Source organism: Patella vulgata, chromosome 1, assembly GCF_932274485.2.
Source record: "Patella vulgata chromosome 1, xgPatVulg1.2, whole genome shotgun sequence".
Lineage (NCBI taxonomy): Eukaryota > Metazoa > Mollusca > Gastropoda > Patellidae > Patella > Patella vulgata.
In genome coordinates, this window is record NC_065879.2 from 62331182 (window position 1) to 62356878 (window position 25697).

Here is a 25697-nt window from a genome sequence, read left to right on the forward strand (position 1 = left end):
CTGGCGATATACGTCCACATGAAAATGTGGGCGTATAAAAACGAGCCGCCGTTGTGAATTTGGCCCCCTAACGGAATTAGCCGTCATTTTTAGGGTCAAATTATTACAGAAACCACCTTCATACCGAGGTTCGAGAGTATTTGTCCCGAATTGTACCCCATTTAATTAAATTAAAGTATATAACCATGACGGCCATCTTGAATATTTTAATTTCCCCAAGGATACCATCGCAAGGTGGCAACATACGGATTCTGAAACTACACATATTGAAGATATATAATACACCGAAAACCTATATTTCCATATATTTCACACCTTTTTAGGGAACTTTATAAGTTTAATGCAAAAATAAGCCACCATTTTGAATTAGCCGTCACTTTTAGGAGGAATACCTATCTTAAAACCGAAGTCCGAGAGAATCTGTCACATATTTTACCCAACTAAATAACCAGAAAATGCCTCATGGTGGCCATCTTGATTATTTAAATTTCCCCCAAGGGTGCCAGGGTGGCATCATCCGGATTCTGAATCTGCACATACTGAAGATATATATTCCATCAAAAAGCATTAGGTGGCTTATATTCCCAGGTTTGTCGACCTGCTGCCGGACTAACGCGCCAATTCGAGTAAGAATGATTACCAGAGTCACTGGGAAATACATAGCAATGAGATTGGGGAAGGATGCCAAAAGCACCCATTCAGACGTTATCTCACCCATGCGTCTTGGAGCTACTGTGAGTCTTCCACGTAGGTTCACCAGTGACACTGTTTGTCGCTGGGTATAATCTGCTGGACAGCCAAATGTTGGTCCGTTACTGCGGGATGTTGTTGACTTTCTGTTCTCAATAGAATGGTTGGTGGTGGGGGCACGTGCAAACTTTTGAGCAGGGGCGCCCTTGTAGGCAAAAATTTCTGGCAAGGGTCTATACGATTGAATGATATGGATGGTTCCTTAGGAAGCCTTCCAAGGTGTGCAAAGGTCCGAAATACGCTCAAAACTAGTAAAATTGTCTCGGGGGCTTCACTCCGTAATTTAGAGAGAGGAATAAATTTGTACACTGATTTCAAACAAAATATTGGCCATTTTGAGAGTAACTTATGATATAAGGGATAAAATAATTTTAGAATAATATTAAACCGGAACGAAATAAAGATGTTATTATAACTGGATTTAGTTACAGGCATCGCTGTTTATTTTTCATAATCCATACTGTCAATAATTAAAAATACACATGTATTAATGTTTAACATCATTTATTTCATGTTTATTTGTGACAATCATTTCACAATGTCGATATATTTCCGCCTACCTCTGAATTAAGACGAGTACCTATCGTAATACTTTGATTTTGTGAAGATTGATATCGAATCTATAATATGAAATACGAGTAAACAGTTTGATTCCTCGATGGACTGATGTTAACCGGCAATTGTCACATTTACTTCGTTGTCTGTTTAAGGAACCCCGGTCCCCGGTGCTGCTCCGGCTGCTGGCATTTCTGTGGTTGCTCCCACTACTGTGGCTGCTGGTATTGCTACGGTTGCTGGCATTGGTATTGCTACGGCGGCTGGTATTGCTACGGCCATTGGTACAGCTGCTACACCCGAAGCTGCTGCTTTTGTGGAATCCGTCTAAAATATAGTAAAATACGATTGATTAAAATAATACAAATCAGTTGATTGGCGAGGCTACCCTTATCCAGTTTTATGGAGTAATCTTTCCAATTGATGATTGATGCTAAGATACAATTTTTTATGTTCATTATGTTACTTATCCAGTACATACTACAAATAGAGTATCTCGCTGGGAAAATCTTGCGCTGCCACCCTTCAAGGCACGGGTATTCAATAACAATTTTCTCAGAATGATATGTCCAACATTAGAGCAGAACCCACATGGTATTTGAAAGTCAGGACGTTCAGTGACAACCCGAAGAAGAAAACTGGACACTAAATTAAAGACCATTGGTATATCATTGGGAGAAATACAGAAAGTAACTTTAAAACATGATCGACGAGAATCTACTGTGAAAACCATAGATTCCACTGGGAACCAGACGAAGAAGACAAAACTAATTTAATAACAACTGTATAAAAGAGAACAATCGAAACAAACATAGAAGAGATGGTGAGTTAAGGAAAACAAAAATAAACTTACTGCGTCTATAGCATTGAATTCTGCCAAGGACAATTCCTTGTCCTCTGAAAAAAAAAACCAACAACAACAAATGAAATAACATAAAAACTGTTCTTATGTAATACATATTACTATTTAAACGAGAAATTCCGTGTTAGTGTGTGTTACAATACTTTGACTTTAAATGGACGATTCGGCTACTTTATTTCCATGACAACTAAGCTACTAATCTGTGTCGAGTGGACGTTAATCCTCATTTCTCACTCTCTCTCTCAAAAATAAAGATAAAAGCAATTTTACCCATACATCGGAAGTTTATTTTATGGGTGGCGCATTCACCATTAACATAATTATTACTGTTTAAATGAAGGGAATAGTTCTGGTGAATGGACACATGGGAGGATTGAGCTGGTTGAAAATTGTTTTTGAATATGTTGTATATATGTATTTGTATAATTGCACTAATTGTCCTTTAATAAAGTGAAAGCATGGATTGAACAACTTACGGTTTAAATCGCTTTTAGCAAAAATATCATCAAGTTCTATATCATGTACTTTACCATCAGCATTAGTATCATATTTATCTAATATAGCCTGGGCCTGTGTGCTATTTAAATTGGTAGAAGCCATTATCTCGATTAATGTTATTTCATTGTCACCTAGAATATATAAATATAATATTATGGAATAATTCGAAATATAAGTATATCGGAAAACATTGTCGTTAAGAACTGGAAATCACAAAAAAAATTGTACTTGAACACTGGAAGTTGTTTCTTTTTTAGATTAGAGTAGGTTAACACATTGGTGTTGTATCTTAATAAAGTACACAAGGCAGTAATATATATGAACAAGTAATATGGCAAATAAAAGAAAGTTGAGCCATACCGTTTAAATCATAGACGACCAGCAATCCTTTAAATTCAGCTTTTGTCAACATATTATTATTATTAATATCCAGTTGTATAAACGTCAGACCAAAACTAAAAAATATATTTTATATAAATCATTGAACATGGTTTTAAGTTTAAATCAGATAAGAATCTTAGATGCATTAAAAGTGCTTGAAATTGAAACACGGACCTTCGTAAGGCTTCGTTCCTTGGGTGATTGCGCTTTGGAGTGACTACTTGATTGGTTATTGAATGTCATGCTTTTGGTTAAAAATAAGTTATCGGTTTGTAGTATATTTAAATGTAAAATACAATAATATAAATAAAATTTTAGGTTAAGCTATAGATTTTAATCTATTATAATGGATTTTAAACAAAGGGAGAAATTACCTTAAACTGACAAGAGATAAACAGACAATGAAACTCAGTGAATTCATCTTTTATCTGAAAAGAAAAATGAAACAATTATGACTTTATTTTACACGTACTTGCATCCCAAATTATTCTGTGTTTCAAGAGAGCAGACGTCTGCCGATATGTTTACATAATACAAATAAACAATTTACCAAAGAAAGACACACCATTATTAAACCTAGTGGACTCATTTTTTAACATCTGAAATAGTAACACGAACGCAATTATTTCTCTGAACAGTGGACCAACAGTGTATGGGAAGTAACTCTTGTTTGAGAAATGGATGCAGACCACCATTAACTCCACTGCTAATTCTGCTCTCTTTGCTCTCCTCCAACTTTTCCCAAAAGTTTCATTGGGCTGAACGTTACAGAGCAACAAATCGCCATGTCTTTGCTCCAAAACTTGTATGAGGTTAACCGATGAAATCTTCAGATACACAAACTAAAACATGTAACTATCCGCCTTGCATTTCACCGCAACCAACCCCTGTTCTCCTTCCGCCGCCAAACCATCTATATTTACCAAAACCAGGCAAAAAAAGTTAAATCAAACCCTCTTCTCTTCGATTTTTGACCATAAATGGCCATTCTAAAGGGCAGAAAAGGGACATAATCGTTACTTATAATAGTATCAGATGTTCTAGGCACATGCTACTGTTTTAAAAATACGCTATTTTGATTACATACTAAATGTTAATGATCGAACAACTGAGACAGCAAATTCTGTGAAAAATTTTGTTTTCTTTAGTTTAGTTTATGGGATAGACTGTCACTGTCGACTGCCACATGCTAGGTATGCGCAGCCCTCAAATGAGAAGTGATATACGATGCTCTATAATAGGTAAACATACATAGAACAATAAATAAATATAAAATGTAGAAGTCATACTTAATCGTGATAGTTAAATAGAGAACATCCTTACGTTAGCTGATTATTAAAATGTGTGATGTTGTTTAACTGTATCTCAGTCAAAAAGGATACCAAGTATGGTTCAGTTAATCAGTTCTCTAAGTATTCTACTAGATATCGTTCAGGCTACCACAGTAAAGATGTGAATACTGTCTCTAACTTGTCTTTATCTTTATATACTATTTACAACTTCACCTCTTTCATTACTTCCTTAAACTTTCAATTTTTATTGAGCTTTTATTTCAATAACAATAAAAATACACTAGTCGCAATCTTATTGTCCGTCATAAAATATTGTATTCGGTCAGCCATTTTTGGGTAAAAATGAGAAGAGTATTTTTAATTAAACACTCCTAAAAAACATATGTCCTATCCCAGTCATATTGAAATAGTAATAAAACTTCCACTTAGCGTGTTGTAACAAACGTATATTTTGTACTTATTTGACACAGACTGTATAGCCCCGGATTCGTAGATATTTTATGTTACAGAATCGACACATTCATGTCGACATGCTCCCATTAATATCACATGTTATTTTCATGTCTCCATTAAAATCGTAAAGTTCATACTCTCATTAACTTCATACTCCTACCAACTTCACACACCCATTGATATCATTATTCATCAATTTCATACTCTAATTAAAGTCACAGAAATTTCTTTAAATTTTGATTTTTTTGGCCGTTTTTGTTTTTGTTTGTTTTGACTATACATAGTTTATATTGTCTGCAAAAGTTGTCGAGTTTGGCGATTTTTTTCCATTTTAACAGAAAATTAAAAACTGTGCCAAGTCAAAACGGCCAAACATCGTCACGTTTCTCGCGAACCGACGAGTCTGAGATTGTTAAGTTTTGAGAAAAAAGCGTTGTAATTTGTGCTCTGTTGTTGTGGGCATCAAATACTAACATTTATTTGTGATTTAATATTTCACACAAATACATCAGGAGACAAACTACCATAACCTAGCCAGTTTATTTGTTACTTGTGATATCTTCCACTTTGATAAGGTTATGAATACACATTTTTCTTAGAAGTTCACAAATTTAATTTTTTAAAATGTTCCGAAAGGTTTAAATGAAAATTGAACCAGTAAATGATTACACAATACTTTGGTGGATAACATTCATTATATTCCGTAATCCCTTACTCTGTTCGTACATTTTCGTTCGTAAGGAACATTGGTAGCCCGGCTATATAACCTTATTTCTATACATAACACGGTTCAACCATACTCCACGATGTTGATTCATTTCCCATTTTTTATTCAAAACTACTATGATATGATTTATAGTTTCTTTATTTATTTTTTACCTGTTATTTATTTACATTGTTTATTATCTGAAAAAAAGCGTTTAAATAATACTGTATATTGATTCGCTATCTTGTTTAAAATTGTAATGTTATAACAATATGGAAGCTACTCTTAAGTTTTCGAAACTTGTGCTTGACCCTTTTGATATTTTGTCAATAAAATATGTTTAAAGTAATGATATTTTCGCTCAGACATTTTATGGTCAAAACATGGTGGTATAAAATATGGGGTCATGGGCGTCACATATGGGGGGGGGGGGTCCGCCCCCCCCCCCCCAATTGTTCTATTTTTTTTATTATTTTTTTTTTTTACATAGTAGGCCCAACTATTTACAACAATTATTAGGATTAGTTCAGATTCTATCTGTATAAAACCTGTACATATCCCAATATGGTTTACATTGCTAAAATAAAACACAGAGAGAATCATCCTGGAAACATGTGTGAAGTGAAAAGTAACTGTGTTCCATAAAATTGTGTCTAGTTAGCCTCTCATTAATATTTTGTTAATTTTTTTCTGCCACTTATCGGGGTGAATCGCATGTAGGTAACCGAAAACATTATCGCTTAAACCAAATATTTATCGCCCGCTCAGCCAGCAACGTAACCATAATGCTTTTGCACGCGGTGTCTTGGTAGACAGCATGGCCACATTGTGTTTGTTTATATTTTTTAGGGGTTTTAAAAATTAGTTAGGGTTAGGGGGTAGGGTTGCGCCCCCCCCCCCCAATATATATTTCACAGCTACGCCTCTGTATGGGGTGGGACGATTTACCCAATACCACCCAATACCGCCCCAATACCATCTCAATATCACCACATACTACCCAATACTACAACATAATGATGCAATATTGACTTTTTTTTCAAAAATAGAGAGATATATCTCGGGAAATGTACTTCAAATACGATACCGATGTCTGGCTGTTCCATTTGCCTCCCTATACCACCCCAAAAAAAGCTAATAATAACCCGATACTACCAAATACTCATAAAATACTACCAAATATGATCAAATAACAACCTAATATTGTCAAATAACAGCACATGAGTATAATTACTGCAACGAATATTCGATATTTTGCAGAAAATTGAAATGTTTACACAGTTATCTCCCTTTACAACCGGTAAATTGATTTTAGATTGCTACTCGGTTTAATCATCTTCTTTGGCTTTTCAGTTGGTTTCCAAGCGACAAACTTAAAATAAGAAAAACAAGTATGACAATATACCATATTTTATTCCCAAAATGATCCATCTATCTGTTACCACTTGATAAGGTCGTCTGTCAAACAAGGTGGGTTTTCTCGGGTCCCTCGGTTTCATCTCACTGTTAAACACCCCTTCGCTCAAGCGAGTTAATGAAATAATATTGAACTATATGTTAGTCCCGAAATTACCTAGTTAGTGTCGATTGTTTGTATTCATTTTAAAATTAATGCTTTAACAAAACAATTGCATAATATTTATATTCATTTTTTCATGTCAACTATTACGTTTTTGCGTATTTACTTACTATACTGCACGATGTTTTATTTTAAAATTAACGAAATTGCACATGTTTTTTTCCAGTGTGTAATTCTTGACGCGACAATTCTCAGTTCATCAAAACTATCATTTGCGGCCTGTTACAGCTCTGTCGGTTTCTTTGATAATATAAATAAACCAGAACTTGATTACCCAATCAACAATCTTAACCCCATCGATTAATTGTTAAGTCAGGTGGAATATATACACAAGTAGAGCATTACACATTTGTAATAAACATGTACAATTTCGTTAATTTTAAAATAAAACATTGTCCATTAAGTATATATCCAATATCATTTAACTTAATTGTTGACATGAAAAAATAAATATAATCATATTCATATGTGGGATGAAACTGGTGACCGTGTCTATTTATTTAGGTGGTAATGACATCACCGCGACATCGTCACCTGGGTATATACCGTAGTATACTTAGAATTTGTTCAATAGTGTCCATATTCGAAGAATCGGTGAAAGTTTGACAAAAGGGTATTTTTTTCAAAGGCGACTGGTTTGGAACCGGAATCATTTAAAATACAAAGAAGACGCGTTAATAAGTTATTAAAAGACAGATGTAAAGATAAATTCGTGTGATTTCCTGACATATTATACCCAAATGATTTTTACAGGACCGCGTGATCTTGTAGACAGCGCGTTATCACACTAAAATCACCAGGATGAAGAAATAGTTATATATAGTAGAAGGAGACTTTTGAATAGATCACGAGACCGTTAAATGAACATTTTTATATCAACCTCTAAATATACTCTTTTATTTGGATGCTTGGCTGTTTATTTTATAAACTGATTTTATTTTAATGCATTTTTAAATCTTTGTTAACTTCTTTTAAAACTCTTTTTTGTCTTGGAAACAAACCGCAAAGCCCAACAAGATGATTAATCTGAGTAGCAATCTAAAATCTATTTGTCGGTTGTAAAGGGAGAGAACTGCGTAAATATTTTATTTTTCTGTAAGTTATCGAATATTCGTTGCAATTATTATATTGATGTGCTGCTAATTAACGATATTAGGTTTGTATTTTATAATATTGGGTAGAATTAAGTAGTATTTGATAAGTATTTGGTAGTATTGGGTTATTATTTGCTTGATTTGGGTGATATAGGGAGGCAAATGAAACAGCCAGACATAGGTAATCACATTTGAAGTATATCTCACTATTTTTGGAAAAAAAAATCAAGTAATATGCTCATTTGGCACCATTATGTTGTAGTATTGGGTAGTATGTGGTGATATTTGAGTGGTATTCGGGTGGTATTGGGTGGTATTGGGTAGTATTGGGTAAATCGTCCTTAAAACAGCGTAATTCGAGTAGGCATGATTGCCAGTCACGGTTAAATGCATAGCAATGAGATTGGGGAAGGATGCCAAAAGCAACCATTCAGACGTTATCTCCTCCATGCGACAAAATAGGAATGTTGACCGACCATCTACCAGCTTCACGTATTGGCGTCTTGGTGCTACTGTGGGTGTTCCACGTAGGTTCATCAGTGACACTGTTAGTCGCTGGGTATAATTTGCTGGACAGCCAAATATTGGTCCGTTACTTACTTTTGAGTGTGTTACCCACTGCGCAGTTGTTATGGCCTCAGTGGGATGTTGTTGACTTTCTGTTGTCAATAGAATGGGTGGTGGTGTGGGGGTACGTGTTCCTTTGCAAACTTTTGAGCAGGGGAGACCTTGTAGGCAAAAATTTCTAGCCAGGGTCTAGACGATTGAATGATATGGATGGTTCCTTATGAAGCCTTCCAAGGTGTGCCAAAGGCCCGAAATACGCTCAAAACTTGTAAAATTGTCTTGGGGGCTTCACTCTGTAGTTTGGAGAGAGAAATAAATTGGTATACTGATTTCAAGCAAAATATTGGTCATTTTGAGAGTAACTTATGCTATGAGGGGAAACTGGCGTCACGATTTGAACTCGGAATAAAACGAAACAAAACATACAATACACAAGCATTACTTATTGCTAAATCAAGTTACAGTTTTAAAATAATATTAAACCAGAATGAAATAAAGATGTTATTATATAGAGGATATTTGTCGTTTTAGAGTGAATAACATATTTTATTTCATCGAGAAGCAAGAAAACTTATATTTTCACGAATGCGTAGCATGAGTGAAAATATAAACGTTTTCTTGCTTAGAGATGAAATAAAATATGTTATTCACGACAAAACAACAAATGTTCTATTTATTTTATGATTTTACAATCATTTTAGGTAAAAACAACTAGCCAGCGGAATAACACTTTTATTTCACTGATAAAACGCGGTATTCCACTACTGATCATAAAATAAAACTTATTATTTAGTGGGGTAAAATATGTGACAGATTCTCTCGAACCTCGGTTTGAAGATTGTAGAAATATTGTCGTTGCGACATTGTTTTCAAATTTATAGACAAGTTATAGAGAAAAATGATGGCACGATATTCTATTAATTAATGGCTTTGGCAAGCTGTGGGATTCAAACATATTGTCTAATATGTACTTAAATCACATTGGTGAATGAATGACAGATTGTTATATAAAAAAGAGGTATAATTTAGTAAACATAAGCTGGTTCCGTGGGAATTAGAATATCATGTTTAAGACGTGATTGGAAATTTACTAATTGCATCATGTGGGTTGAATAACCAATCGTTATAATCAATTACGTCATATTTGACCAATTAGATAATTAAACGTCCAAATCCAAAGTTAAACACACAATATTTTAGGGTTGACACGTGGAATGTCAGAGTGGCAATTAAGGAACCAGTTAAAGAATTACAAATACAGCCAGAGACAGATTCTAGACAACCAGGGGCTGTTCTTAAATATGTAGCAGAGAAAAGGGAGTATGCGTCATACGGATGTGGGGAGTTGTCTCCGCATATTTTCCACATATAACCAGCGACTGCATAGCACTAGGCATAGTGTTACATATTCGATTTGGTGCCGTAAGCCCGTAACCCAGTTTCGACCTTTAGGGTAAGCAAGCTACTTTGGGAGAAGAAAAAACATTTTTGGTGGAAATATTTGCAAAATTGGGTAAAAATATTTTTTCTGGAAAATTGAATGTGAAGTTGGTTAACAGACCACGTAATAGTAATATAAGATTAAAATACAATAAGTATTTTAAATGCTACTGTATAGAGAATAAAATATAGTCATTCATAAGTTTTGATTGACAGGTTTATAAACAATAGAATTCACTAGTTAGGTATACGTATTATCGGGTTAACATGGCCTGTAGTAAGTATAGTCAATTTGAGTTATTAATCGAACTAAAATTAAAGTGGGTCTAGGGGGTAGATTAAATAAATTTTTTAAAATATAACTAAGGAATAATAATAAGGAAACGGAATAGGGAATAAAATAAGGAATTAATGTTGTCTCCAGATCAAAGTGGGAAGATGGCAGAGCTAAGGATAGAGTTGGCATGTGTCTACTTTGATTCGTTAAAATGTGTGTTTTTGTGTCGTTCATATATGTGTTTAGCTATGTAGAGCTAATATAATTTTGAGACTCTAATCCAAGTTTCAGAATTATGGTTTTAGTCGAGTAAGACTAATTTAGGTAATTTAGCTTTTGAATAAAAGGTTAGATTGCTATTATTTTGGTTTTTTTGTGTTGTCCATGTGTTCAGCTAAGTAGAGCTAATGCAATTTTGAGACCCTTAGTCCAAGTTTCAAAATGGTAATGGTAATTTAACGTTCGCATAAAAAGTTGTGTTAAAATCCCATGTATTTACATCTAGGGATGTAGGTATAGTTTTTCCTGGGAAAAAAAAACAACTAAAATTAACGGCTCGTCGAAATTGTGAGACTAACGCAAAGTCATTATTAAGAGTTTAATAGGAGGTTAAGGTGGGAATAAGACACTTTTTCGAAAAGTGGGTAGGATACAGTAAATTGTATCCGTATATAATTTTATGTAATTAAATTTCGCTTTAGAAACGTAATATAAACGTTATATATATATTTGCTAAATACCATTTTGTGTCATTACTTAAATTTGGCTTTAAATTGTTCACGAATGTGTAATTCGACATGATGTCTGATTGTTATAGACCGGAGGCTCAGCGCGGGGGGGGGGGGGTCCATCAAATGGGCACAAATCCAAACACAACTTTTCTAGAGTAAAATTTTGCGTAGAATACGATGCCGAGTGGTAATCAGTCCGCCGTTGGAGCGTTTTCGAGATATTCGGGGTCAAAGGTCAAATGGGTTCATTCTTGTATCATGAAAATAAGCTGAAAATGATCGAAAGTCATCACACTTTCAATAAAAATGTAAACTTGCTAAATTCACCTTTGTTCTTTGTGACCCCAGAGGTCAAAAGGTCACATTTTCCGTTTTAGCACTAGGAAGATTTAAAGTAATAAATGTCGGCGTAAAATATAAAAACTAAAGCGAAACCTGTTCTAATTAATAATAGGAACATTTAAAATTTATCTTTAGGTGGTCTTAGCACCAGCGAGTTTGGCTGGATAGGGTTTGAGAGAACGACTTTAGTATTGTAATCTACTATGCTTGAATCTATCTATCCAGCTATGATATATAAAATGTAAAAACGAACTGTTGCATTGTTATTCCTGATAAGACAAACGTCTTAACTAACTGAGATAGACAAGAAGAAGTGAATACACAAAGTGAAGGGGAAGCAAAGACGACAAGTGAAAATACTAGACGATCACAAGGCTACTAAAATATGTAGTAAGAAAAGATGCATGGGTCATACGCCGGAGGTGGCGACCGGATTTGGTGGCCCGCTCGCCCCGTCTGATAGAAGGCCCATGGTACTACAAGATGGGTGTATAATAATTCGACCCGCTAAATCCAATGAGGTTGGGTATTCCTCGTAAATGTGATGGCTAATTCCGGTAGGGGGTCAAATTCAAAATGGAGGCAGGGAACTTATAAAGTTCACTAACAATGTGTGTAATATATTGAAACATGGTTTTTTGTGTATTATAGATCTTCAGTATGTGTAGTTTCAGAATCCGGATGATGCCACCCTGGCATCCTTGAGGAAATTAAAAAATATAGGTTTTCGGTGTATTATATATCTTCAATATATTTCAGAATCCGTATGATGGCACCTTGGCATTCTTGGGGAAATTAAAATATTCAAGATGGCCGTCATGAGGCATTTTCTGGTTATTTACTTTAATTTAGTGGGGTAAAATTCGAGACAGATTCTCTCGGACCTCAGTATGAAGGTGATTTCGATCAGAATTTGACCCACTAAATCCAATGAGCTTGGGTATTCCTCCTAAAAAAGATGGCTAATTCCACTAGGAGTCTAAATTCAAAATGGAGGCTCATTTTTTTTTTTTTTGGGGGGGGGGGGCTCGTAAAGTCCCCCAAAAAGCTGTGCAAGATTATATTAAACTATAGGTTTTCGGTGTCATTTACTTCAGATATAAAAATAAAACATGCTCCGACCAAAATGTACTCCAGGTACAGCCCATAATCAAAATGGTGGTCATATTTGGCAAGGCATAACGATATTGGTAATGTATTAAACTATAGGTTTTCGGTTTCGCCGAATTCATATCTGAATGACGAAATGTGTCATGACCGAACGAAACGCCAATATGGTTCCCAAATTCAAAAAAATAACTAAGTTTAGTAGACCATGGAAGAAAATGGAACCGGTAGTGTATAAACTTATGTATCACAGCACTAAGGGCACAAATTACAGGGCCATACGAACAGAAGCTACGGAGATCGAATTGTCAAGCATAAAATTATGATCCACTATGACACCCGTCCGTGTCACCTTCTCTACTAAAACAAGCCAACAGTGAGGCTGATGTCCCCCGCCGAAATAGGAAAATAATTAGAGAGTTATTGTGTTCCAAAGTCTCAGCAAATCAAATTGCTTATCGCTCTGCTTAATCTGAGCAGAAAATGCTCATTATCGATCTTAGTCAAGGTATTACTGTAATGAAACTATACACCAAGTTTCATCACTCTCACTTAATTAGAACTAAAGTTATAGTGTCCCAAAGCATCAACCAATCAAATTGTTTATCTCTGCTTACCCTAAGCGGAACGGACAGACAAACAGACAGACGGACGAACCCATTTTAATAGTTCCCTGCTTTCTTCGAAAGGCGGGGGACAATAAGCATGAACATTTACTCAATTCGAAGATCAACCAATCAAATTGTTTATCTCTGCTTACCATAAGCGGAACGGACAGACAGACAAACAGACAGACGGACGAACCCATTTTAATAGTTCCCTGCTTTCTTCGAAAGGCGGGGGACAATCAAAGTAGGAGAGTTATTGTTTTCCAAAGTCTCGACCAATCAAATTGCGTATCGCTCTGCTTACCCTGAGCAGAAAATGCTCATTATCAAACTTAGTCAAGATATTACTGTAATGAAACTATACACCAAGTTTCATCAATCTCACTTAATTAGAACTAAAGTTATCGTGTCCCAAAGCATCAACCAATCAAATTGCTTATCTCTGCTTACCCTAAGCTGAAAATGCTCATCTTCGAACTCCATCAAGGCATTGACCTAATCAACACATACACCAAGTTTGAACATTCTAGCTCAATTAGGAAGAGAGTTATCGTGCCCCAAAGTATCAACCAATCAAATTGCTTATCTCTGCTTACCCTAAGCGGAAAATGCTCATCTTCGAACTCCATCAAGGCATTGACCTAATAAACACATACACCAAGTTTGAACATTCTAGCTCAATTAAAAGTTATCGTGTCCCAAAGCATCAACCAATCAAATTGCTTATCTCTGCTTACCCTAAACGGAAAATGCTCATCTTCGAACTCCATCAAGGCATTGACCTGATCAACACATACACCAAGTTTGAACATTCTAGCCCAATTAGGAAGAGAGTTATCGTGTCCCAAAGCATCAACCAATCAAATTGCTTATCTCTGCTAACCCTAAGCGGAAAATGCTCATCTTCGAACTCCATCAAGGCATTGACCTAATAAACACATACACCAAGTTTGAACATTCTAGCTCAATTAGGAAGAGAGTTATTGTGTCCCAAAAAGTGTGACGGACAGACAGACGGACAGACAGAAGGACAGACAGACGGACAGACAGACAGACAGACAGACGGACGAACCCATTTTAATAGTCCCCTGCTTTCTTCGAAAGGCGGGGGACAAAAAACAGAGTGGAATAAAGGATGGAAAATGTTTGTCAGCGTGGTACAAGAATATCATCGGGTTGGAATAACTGGTGGTCGAACATGTTTATATCTAAAGAAATTGACAATGAAAACCTATATTTCAGTGTATTATACACAGTTTTAAGGAGCATTATGGGTTTACCTACACTGAAAAAAAACTTGTGTTGAAACAACACAAACTTGTGTTGTTTTCAACACAAGTTAGGTGTCTCTATTTAACAACACAAACTTGTGTTGAAACAACACAAACTTGTGTTAAATGTTGAAACAACACAAGACTTGTGTTAAAATTTACCAAACAACACAAACTTGTGTTGAAACTTGTGTGAAAATCTACACAATACTTGTGTCGAAACTTGTGTTGAAATTTCTGAAACTTGTGTCGAAATTTCTGAAACTTGTGTTGAAATTTCTGAAACTTGTGTTGAAATTTCTGAAACTTGTGTGGTTTCATAAAAACTTGTGTATAACCACCAACAAAAACTTGTGTTTTATTTTCCCTCAATTTAGCAATCTTTCCCATGCAGCCCCCCCCACCCCTTTTTGCTCTGTTTAACCTGTAAAGTTTGATAAATGAGGTAACAATAATTTTATTTGTTAAATTATCATTTATTCATAAAATGATAGGAAAAAGTAAATTAACACCACCAAATCAAAACTAAATAGACATCATTTGAAATGTTAACAGAAAAACAGAGATATAATTCTAATACTAATAAAAATTTTGTTATACTTTGCCCCCCTCCCCCCACATCACAAAATACAAAATAGCTATTTAATTTTTTCTTTACCCGAAAACAAGAACTGAGTAAAGAAAGATCCCTACCCCATACCCCAACAATATATAATTCAAATATATCTAAATTTAATAACATCCAAACCAAGCCCTAATTAGATTAATTATGCACTAAATTGAAATACTTTCAGAAACTGAAAAGTGCTACAAAGTCATATTACAAGTGATTTGTGAGGCATCTAGAAATAACTAGCATACACAGAAAACTAACAAAAGAAAAATGCACTATTTTGCAGGAGTAATAAAATGATGTAGAACCTTTTCCTCATTAAAAAAAAAACAACAAACAAAATGAATATTTTGTACATAAAAGGAGCAAAGCATCAAGATTACAGGATTGAAAAATAAAAAAATATCAGAGAAAATCGCAAACATTAAATAATATGTACAAAATATATATAAATAATATCAAGTCAAAAGCAAGGAGGAGCCACTGTGGTTCAGTGAGTGCATTGGCCGAGAAATTTCAACTGGATTTTCCGACATAGTTCCCACACGTCAGTAGTGTAGGACATGGCAAGGGATAATTGGGTATAAGCCCAGAATTGAAACTACCCCCACTGCGTTTACTTTAAAGAACCCTTGACAATTGAATTATCTGACTCAATGACAGACCCTTCTGATCCAATGTGCGTGTGTTAACCATTCGGCCCTCCTGGGTTCCCTTTAAACAACCCTTGACAGTTGAAATATTTGATATAAGAGTAGGTTGTAGGGCAGAATCACCATAATAACACAGAAAAGTAGGATATTAAACCCTATTTCATTTCATAAGCAAGGGAAAGTCACCTTAATGTAGGTCAAGGTTTTTTGTAATTCTGGGTATATTCGATCTACATTTGGTTTCTAGACTATGCCTATTAAATACTTTATGATTTCCGACCAAATTCTAAGTGATTTATATGTCACTTTACATTCTATATTATACATAAATTTCTGTAGAGAATTAAAATCTAATTGTGTTTGGGATGAATATTTAACAGTAAAAACAAAAAAAAATATTCAAAAATTGGGTCAAATGCATTCTTTTCCAGAATTATAAAATAAATTGATGCTTGGGATCTCTTGTTGTTATCATACATCAAATAATCTTCCAGCCTAAAAAATAAAAAGTAGGCAATAAGAATACTTTCTTACTATTTATGGTTCACAATGTTTAAATAAACAATTTATTTTGCCACATCGAGACTGAGTCTCTATTTTGTTTCATCTTTGGGTAACACTTATTGTGTCTTGTCCAGTAACAGACCCAGGCAGATTATTATATTTTATTTCCATCGACAACAAATTGGATATTACCTATTAAAATCTATTTGAAAAGTAAAATATTGTCCATTTTTATACTGCTATTTACTGTAAAAATACACATAGGGTCTATCACAACTTGAAGAAAATCAATGGATGTGATTGTCAAAAATCAAGAATGCCAAGACTTGAATAGGAGAGTCCTAGGCATTGCCCCAAGAAGAATAACTAGATTACCAATCAAGTGTGTAGAACTAGTTGATGATTAAAAATACAAATATGTATGTTACTTACATTTTACCTGATTATCAAGCTCTGTGAGAAAAAGTTTCCATAATATGAATAGCCATTTCCAACTGTCTTGATCTTTCTGATGTAGTTAACTGAGAAAAAAAACATACTATGTTTTAGTTGACTTAAATCGATTCAATATTTAAATAGACGAAAGTTTTAATTTAATTAAATTGTATTGTAATGTGTTGGTTTGCTTTGTCACAGATGAGACAAAATGAAAAAAATGAAATGAAATGTGGTTTGGCGTCCTACTGTTCAGCTTCGACTGGGCTAATGAGGTTGGGCATATGCCATACAGTGTGCCACGAGAGAAATTTTGCCGGGTACCGTGACCCTAAGGCCTACTCTTGTATCAAATTCTAACTGCCAGGGGCTCTTTTACATGCACGCCAATGTGTACACGGGACCACGTTTTTTTGTTCAATCTGAACGACTAGACAGCTGTCCTTGTAAGGCCCTCCGTACTGCATTGTCTTACTGCAAACCCGCGACCTTAAGATATGCAAACCAGTGTCTAACCCACTTGGTCACCATGGGTCCCCACAGATGAGATAGTCATATCTACATGTATCTGGACATAAGTAAGATTCTGTCTGTGCACATACATGTACGTGTACAGTTTTACAATACTAAACTGAATTTTAAATTTCAAAATATTAAAATGAAATCGAGGTTTATGTCACATCAGCTCCAACCGGGCTATATTGTGCCAAACACATTATGGTGAGATTCTAAAATACCACAACAACAATCTTTTCTATTAGAATTGAACACTCACCCTCCAAAAACACCTATGAGAAATCATAGGTGCTCAAATCACCATTTCTTCAGCTCTTTCTTTTCTCATATTTGGGTTTTTTGACTTATTTTATTATATGATCTTTGATTTGCTATGGCATCTAATATGGGAACTGAAAAATATGAATATGTGACATGTAATTAACTGTTTAAGATACCTTACCATACACAAACTTTGTACGTGTACAAATTTACTATACTAAACTGAATTTTAAATTTCAAAACAACAAAATGAAATGGAGGTTTATGTCACATCAGCTCCAACCGGGATATATTGTGCCAAACACATTATGGTGAGATTCTAAAATACCATAACAACAATCTTTTCTATTAGAATTGAACACTCACCCTCCAAAAACACCTATGAGAAAGCATAGGTGCTCAAATCACCATTTCTTCAGTTCTTTCTTTTTCCATATTTGGGTTTTTTGACTTGTTTTATTATATGATCTTTGATTTGCTATGGCATCTAATATGGAAACTGAAAAATATGAATATGTGACATGTAATAAACTGTTTAAGATACCTTACCATATACAAACTGTGTGATATCTAAAACCATTTGAATCCCGAAGATCTTACCCAAGCCTTGAAAATCTGTTTTAATAACCCTTGTTTGTCATGTGACTGGACTGTCACAGTAATTAGAAGAGAGTCATGTGGCTTAGTGTGTAAGGCACTGGCATGGTACCCTGGAGGTTGCGGGTTCGCTCTCAGTGTTGACCGAGAAAGCTCATTTGAATTTTTCAGCATGGATTCCATGCCTAGTCGTCATGGTGGCTAAGTGGGTAAGACGCTGGCTCGCTAGCCTGGAGGTCGGGTGTTCGATCCCTGCATTGGCCGAGAAAGTTCACCCAGATTTCCCGGCGTGGTTCCCCCTTGTCAGTGATGCAGGACGGAGGGCCTGACAAGGACAGCTGTCTAGTCATTCGGATGAAATGAAAAAACGAGGTCCCGTGTACACGTTGGCGTGCACGTAAATAAACCCTTGACAGTTGGAATTCGATACACCGCAGTGCCGCTGTCCGGGCAAAATTTCCCTCATAGCACACTGTGTGGTGTATGCCTGTCTTCATTAGCCCAGTTCGGAGCAAAACAGTAGGACGTTAAACCCCATTTCATTTCATTTCTAGTCGTTTCAATGGAACACAAAACCTGAGGTCCCATTGGCGTGCATTTAAGCCGATAGTATGGTAGTTGGAATTTGTTGGCTGTAGCACCCGTGTCACAGTTCGACTGCTAGTTTGCGATACCCACTCGATATGAATGAGTGGTGATTGGCTAATGAATTCTAAAATCAGACGAATGCTTCGGCGAAGCGGACACACCACTCAAATACAATTCGGCCAAATATATCAAACATGTTTGATTCGGGCGTATGTCAGTGGATAAACTAGGTGAAGTTTAGCGCCAATTGATTCAGCCAAACCCTTTGGCTAGTTTATCCAGCACTGACGATTTAAGTTTGTACTTTCTTTATATGCAAATATCACATTTGAAAGAGGCTGTAAGCCTACTTTGTTTATATGCAAATACCTTATTTGAAATAGGCCATTATTATGTGATTCCCCACTTGAATGTGACTAGGAATAGGGTCGCCTGTCCAGCCTTGTGGGTTTTCTCCGGGTCCTCCGGTTTCCTCCCTTTGCAAAATACCCCTAGGGTGTATTCGAAACAGTGTTCCGGTGCAGAGAACGGACGGAGAATGGGTTCTTGTCGGACTTGAGCAGTCTGGAATGCGTTCACGAACACATTCCCGTTCTCAAATCCCACACTACCTCATAGCTGGTGTGAGGGAGAACAAACATGGTCGACGTATCGATAACTGCTGAGAAAACAGCATCATGGGTGCATTTATTAATTTAAAAATTTAATACCGTTCGAAAATTGGATGTAGTATGTGGCCAGTATAACATCAAGTAAGTTAGGTTGCCAGGCAACGAAACATATGTCCACAGCAGTTTAATCGTTCGCGCAGTCAACAGGGATTGTCGCATATTCATTCTTTTGTAGGTAATGTGGGCATTTACAAGAAAATTTCATACAGGATTATAATTTTCGTCGTTTGTGGGTTTACAAAGGTCGACGCATCGATAACTGCTGAGAAAACAGCATCATGGGTGCATTTATTAATTTAAAAGTTTAATACCGTTCGAAAATTGGATGTAGTATGTGGCCAGTATAACATCAAGTAAGTTAGGTTGTCAGGCAACGAAACATATGCCCACAGCAGTTTAATCGTTTGCGCAGTCAACAGGGATTGTCGCATATTCATTCTTTTGTAGGTAATGTGGGCATTTACAAGAAAATTTCATACAAGATTATAATTTTCGTCGTTTGTGGGTTTACAAAGGTTCTACAAACTGAAACAAGGGCCTTAATTGTTGAAATTTCACAGATTTTATTGTTTTGTGTTTTACTAATTTAAATAATGCATACAATTTTCATACAAATCGGATGATAATTTTGTTGTTCGCGCGTTCACAAGGTTCGAAAAAGTGAAACAAGGGCCACAACTCTAGACATAATTCACAGAAATCGCAGAAATTTAATAGACGTCTTCGTTTCACTAATTTAAAAGATTCAAATGAATTTCACAAAGTGAAACAAGGGCCATAACTCCAGAAGAAACTAACAGAAATTATTGAAATTAAATAGGATTCATCTCATTAAAATAAACAACATATCAATTTCAAAATAATCAGTTCTGTAGACGACGGACAAACCTACGGACGAGGGCGTATCAAAAGGTGATGTAATCGTCATCCAAAGAATTGAAAAGGAGTAAAACGGTGTCATAATTTATCAAAATTATGCTTAATAGCGAAGTAAATACTAAACAAGTTATCGTAACAGATTGTATAAATTTAATTCATCTTGTTACCATGGATACCGTTCTCTCATGTTCGAGACTCATGAAAGTGTTTTCATGTTCTTCAGCCGTTCTCGAACCTGCGCAAACACTGTTTCTAATACACTCCTACGGTACGCGCAAGCAAATCATTCAAATAAAATTGAACAATATTAGCCTCGAAATTACCTAGCGCCAGTAAGTATAAAGGATCTATCCGACAAACACTAACAACAACTCTAGGTTGATTACATGTCATTTGGGACTCACGTCATTTGGGACTCGCGTCATTTGGGACTCAAAAAAATATGACCACGACATTTGGGACTCCGGTATACGACGTTTGGGACTTTAGTATACGTCGTTTGGGACTCGGGTTAACGACGTTTGGGACTCGGGATAATTTATTAGAAATAGGCCAATTCAAACAAAACACGAAAGAAAATATTTATTAACATGAAACACGTGGTTAGTAAAAGGCTCAACCAAACGATAAAACATTAGTTGCACTTACGGTTCTTTGATAATCATCGTTTCTCATAAAAGTTTTATATTTATTTAAAACGAATAATATGCTGATGAATTTATTTGAAAATGACCTACACAAAAAACAAAATAAATATTTACACGACATGCAATCTTTTTTTACAAGCCCCTAGAAATTGTTAACCATAATCCGTGAGCTGCACGTTGACATGCTTGTCGTAGATGGCAATACCAATTGATAAATTAGTGTGTACAAGGCAAAGTTTTTTGTGGAAAATATAAGAAATGGCAACGATCAAAGCGGGATAATTAAAGCTGATTAACTGATAATCCCAATGTTATTACAGTATGTTCAAAGAAACCTAACGGTTCTTTGGTGGATGAGGAAAAACGTGAGTTGTCAATCATCGAGAATGGCGGCCGTGTGTTGATTGCAGTTATACCGTTTCACGAAAAAACATTAGCAGTGGTCGGTCAATCAAGCTCGTTTACTATTTATAACGCAAATTTTTCGTTTCGGTTAAAACAAAATATACGTCCATTTTAATTGGCCGAAGGATGTGTGACTAATAGAAATATGGCGGGCGGACAAACTGACCAAACAGTATATTTCGAGGTATTTGAGGTAAGCTAATTTAATATTATATCATAACTGCATGTGCATACTTGTGTTTCTGTGTGATTAAATATTCAAAAAATCATTCTTAGGATACAGCCTCGACACCAGTCAGCCCTGAATTGCAATGTTTGTTTTGTGTTTTGGGCGCCATTTTGAAAAAAACTGACATGACCTATATAATACAATCCAGCGATAGTGCAGTCAATTTCCTTTAAAAGGGAATCCGAATTTGTTAATTTTCTGCAATATCACTTCGGTGGTAGCGGACGTTAAATAAAGCTATTTCACGTACAAAGACCTACAATAAAATCCAGGTGAATTGGGAAAAATATTCATGTATTTTCTTGATGAAGAGTAGCTATTTCAATTTGTAAATGCCCAGTCATCTTAGACAAATAATAATTCCAACTTCAAATCAGTTGTATTTATTCAAATCATACTATGAATAATTGTATTTTTCCACTTGCATAATAATAAAAACTTGACTTTTATTATTTTATTTCTTCAGGCCAAGAACATGGAAAATTGGTAATTGCCTTGTATCACTGCTAACTATAAGGCACAGGGAGCCTTGGGCAGAAATGATAATAATATGGTTCTCAGATATGTTACTGTGTACAGACTGAACAAAAAATATATATACACTTGCTATTACATGTACATTATATCATTGGCAATAATAAGATCCAATTTTAGTTTTTAGTTACACACTGTTAACCACCAATAGATGAAAATAAATCATAAAATGTATTCAGCTCGACGTAAGACTTAAATAAATAGATACAGTTGGTTTAACTTGAATAGAAGTTTTAATTATCTATGCTGCATATATGCATATATCACCTTGCAGCTGAATCACATTACATATCTTTTTAGTTGATGTTCATATCGTCTTACGTATTTGTCAACATCAATGTGACCTTGTTCTATGTCACATTAGCCTATTTACACTTGTTACCACGAATTTACTCACCACACCCTCGCATAGTTATGAATTTATTGTTTCACTTGACTAAAGAAACATTTTGTAGGAATGTATGCTTTTATAGATTGGACACTTGTTTGCAATATCATTGTCGGTGGAAACTGGCACTATACCTAAAGAATGACTGAACAAATAGCGGAGACGGGGTTTCAGCCGGCTGATTTAAATTATTTCTTTAAATACAGTAAAGCTTGAAATATGTCAGTTTGCCCTCTTTAGAATGTTTTTGTAAATAAGTTTTTATTGTAGTTTCCGTGGCGTATTCCCAATAAGCGTTAGAAACAAAGATATACACCCTTAATCCCGGTGCCGATAAATGTTGGGTTGTGTGGAACATGCTAACAAATCTCAGGTACGATATATGTTTGATTCTGGTTGAGAACAGCATGAGAGCAACATGATTGTTTTCATTGGAGATGAGACGCAAATATTCAAAGGGGTCAGACAAACTCTAAACCAACCGCGTTCCCTTCACTGAGTCCCTTCAAAGGAGGCCCTGTCTGTCTACCTGTGGAATAACATGCATTTGTATCTGTTAAATTTGTGTGGTAGACAGATTGATATTATTTATATAACGTCTTACCCCAAACAAATTGCAAAAGAAACCATAAAGTTTCTGAGAGCGATATTTCGTAATTAGTGTGCTTTAATGGTGGGAGAATAAATAATTAAATTTTTCAAACACAAACTGGTCATATATGAAATAGCATTTTCTGACAAGACCAGCGATAATCTCATAAGATATGACTTTTACTATGTCTATTAAATGGTTTTCGACGTCTCTTCAAGGTCACCGTCTTGCGCCAAAGTCGTGAAACGCACCGTCGGGGGATTTGTTGGGGCCTGTCTCCCCCAGAAAAATTTCTAGAAATTTCAAGTCGGTCTTGCCTGGCCGTGAATACGGCAACCTGAAAGTGGTCGATTTTAATGTAGACATCTGAACTCCAATCAACAAATCAATCAACCAGGCTGTTGTCGTTGCATTCACATGACACCAGACGTGTCACCGATGAAACAAATATGCCTGAAACAAATGTCGCTGTTAGTGCGACCCATTTGTGACAATTTCAAGGTCCCAAATAATAGTCCTTTTTTACTATTAATAGTAATTCAATCAGTAAGTGCTATTTACCTTATAATAGTCGTCTTGGCTTTTACCCGACATTACACAAAACACCAATGGTAACTGTCGGGTGGTCTCTCCAGTCTTAATGAAGGCGTGGATGGAAAACAGCTGAGACCATGGCTTGTTCACCACCTGAAAAGTTGCATCCATATACCAAGTTTTTGCGCGTGCGAGTAGTTGCATCTGTCTATCAGTACAAAAAATGTGATGGCGCCTTTCCCCAACTTTTACTCTTTTTTGATAAAATCCCGGTGCACTTTGATCGATGAAATCTTCGTCAAGCTAAAACAAAACATAAATAAAAAAGTACATTTAAGTATATGTTAATAAATAAATAAAATTGTACATTTAATTACATGTTAATAAATTCTTATATACATGGGTATTTAATTGCATGAGTACTTACGCTTGACGACACGTCAGTGGGATCTTTTGGTCGCAGAGTCTGTCGGGTTCTTTATAGCGACCTTACAAGTGCTGCAATGGGTGGTCTGCTATGAATGGGTTCTTCTGCAGAACCGACACTGGATAAAACTCTCTCCGCTATTGAGGAACATGCCTTGGTAAAAACATTTCCTTTGGCTTCATGCTTTGCCTGTAATGATAAGATAAAACATATTAAACTACAAATATATTATTGGTTTATTTATATTTTATTTATTTATTTATATATTAAATTCATTTATTATTATAGAGTTAACTAGGTTAACTAGAGTTAATTATGCAGAATTAATATAACACAACATACACAGATGGCAATAGAATGAGACAGTGTTCAGAAAAAGGGCGGAAACGGAAGAAGACTACCTGTCCTACTTGATTCTAGGACATATATATAGCATGGACCTACTTGATTCGACCAATTTAATACAAGGAAATGAATGGCATAGTTTGTGTCAAGTGAATTTAGTGAACTTTAAACCCCATTTACTCGCCCTCTCTCTACAGAGATAAATACTTTTCGTGTTACATACAATAACAATTATTGGCCATTATTAAAAAGATATATTAAAAGGAAATGAAATTCTGTTACCTGTTTTTCTTTGTGTAGTACATGCTAACATCAATGACTGGAAAAAAAATAACGAAACTGTAGAGAAACTTCTGAATCATTGAAAGTCTAATATTAGGCCTACACATTGATGACATTGATATAAAAAAAAGGCTGATTTGTTTGTTGTTGTTTTTTTCTTTTACAGAAATAAGATTACATTTCAACTAAACAACTAACACAAAAGTTAGTATCTAGCTATAGTCCATGTCTGGATATACATTTCTCTTTTTGCCCGAACGTCTATAAAAATCAAAGATGGCGGCCAATAATTGCAACCGGGTATTACTATAAAATCAAGACAGATTCTTACCTGCTGGTCCTAGTCGGGGGTTTCTTGCAATTATAAGTATTTGAACAACGGTGTAGCGCCGATTAGCTAATAATAATTAAGCACGATTTCAGAAAAATTAAGACAGATTCATTAGATTGCTGAATTAGCGGAACACTTTTAGAACACATCAAAAAAATTTTCTTTGTGGCGCCATTATATAAATAGACTTCCGGTGCAGTCAGTGGCAGTAGTTCTAAATCTGACTGTTTTAAACGAAACGAATTATTATATACAATAGAAGCAATATATACATGCTAAATTAAATACACGGTTTTATTTTTTGTAAAAATTTACAAACCTGCGGTCTGGTATTCTATGTGACCATTATAATTTTGTTTTAAAATATCACGGCTAAAGCACCCTGTTGATGCTAACTTCACTACATCTATCTAACTGAATGTCGCTGATATAATATCAAAGAAAGAATTTGTCGCAATGACTAAAGTTTAGATACTTCTTCTTAGTTAGTTGTATTTTACGTCCGCTTCCACCGAAGTGATATCGCAGACAAAAAGTATAGATAACTTGGAGAACCATTATATCAATAAGTCGATTATGAGATACACGTGGATGATCAATTAAATTTGATTGGTTACTTTTCAGTTAACCAATACTGTCCAATTTCGATTACATCAACCAATTACATTATTAAGAGTTTTACTCATTTTTTTTGTTCATTGTACATTGAATCAATTTTCGAAAACACCAGGGTGCTGAAAATCACATGTACAC

General features: G+C 35.3%; 3 long non-coding RNA genes across 5 annotated transcripts; 1 reads left to right on the forward strand and 2 right to left on the reverse strand.

Annotated features, from left to right (window-relative positions):
- Positions 1-1237: 1237 nt before the first annotated feature.
- LOC126831721 (uncharacterized) lies at positions 1238-4514 on the reverse strand. 2 transcript variants are annotated; one of them, XR_007684282.2, is made up of 6 exons: positions 4370-4514; positions 3421-3474; positions 3026-3120; positions 2644-2796; positions 2159-2202; positions 1238-1632 (listed from the first exon to the last, which is right to left on the reverse strand). It is a non-coding gene; the product is annotated as an uncharacterized LOC126831721 (long non-coding RNA). The 2 variants fall into 2 exon arrangements; XR_007684290.2 differs by lacking the exon at positions 4370-4514 and adding an exon at positions 4336-4352.
- A 10491-nt stretch (positions 4515-15005) lies between these two features.
- On the reverse strand, positions 15006-25171 carry LOC126831790 (uncharacterized). Of its 2 annotated transcripts, XR_007684329.2 has the most exons (8): positions 24945-25171; positions 24614-24650; positions 23987-24175; positions 23587-23862; positions 17862-17994; positions 17494-17626; positions 16716-16804; positions 15006-16274 (listed from the first exon to the last, which is right to left on the reverse strand). It is a non-coding gene; the product is annotated as an uncharacterized LOC126831790 (long non-coding RNA). The 2 variants fall into 2 exon arrangements; XR_007684328.2 differs by having other exon boundaries at positions 24614-25171.
- On the forward strand, positions 21046-22658 carry LOC126831787 (uncharacterized). The gene is made up of 2 exons (XR_007684327.2): positions 21046-21475; positions 21978-22658. It is a non-coding gene; the product is annotated as an uncharacterized LOC126831787 (long non-coding RNA).
- Positions 25172-25697: the final 526 nt, after the last annotated feature.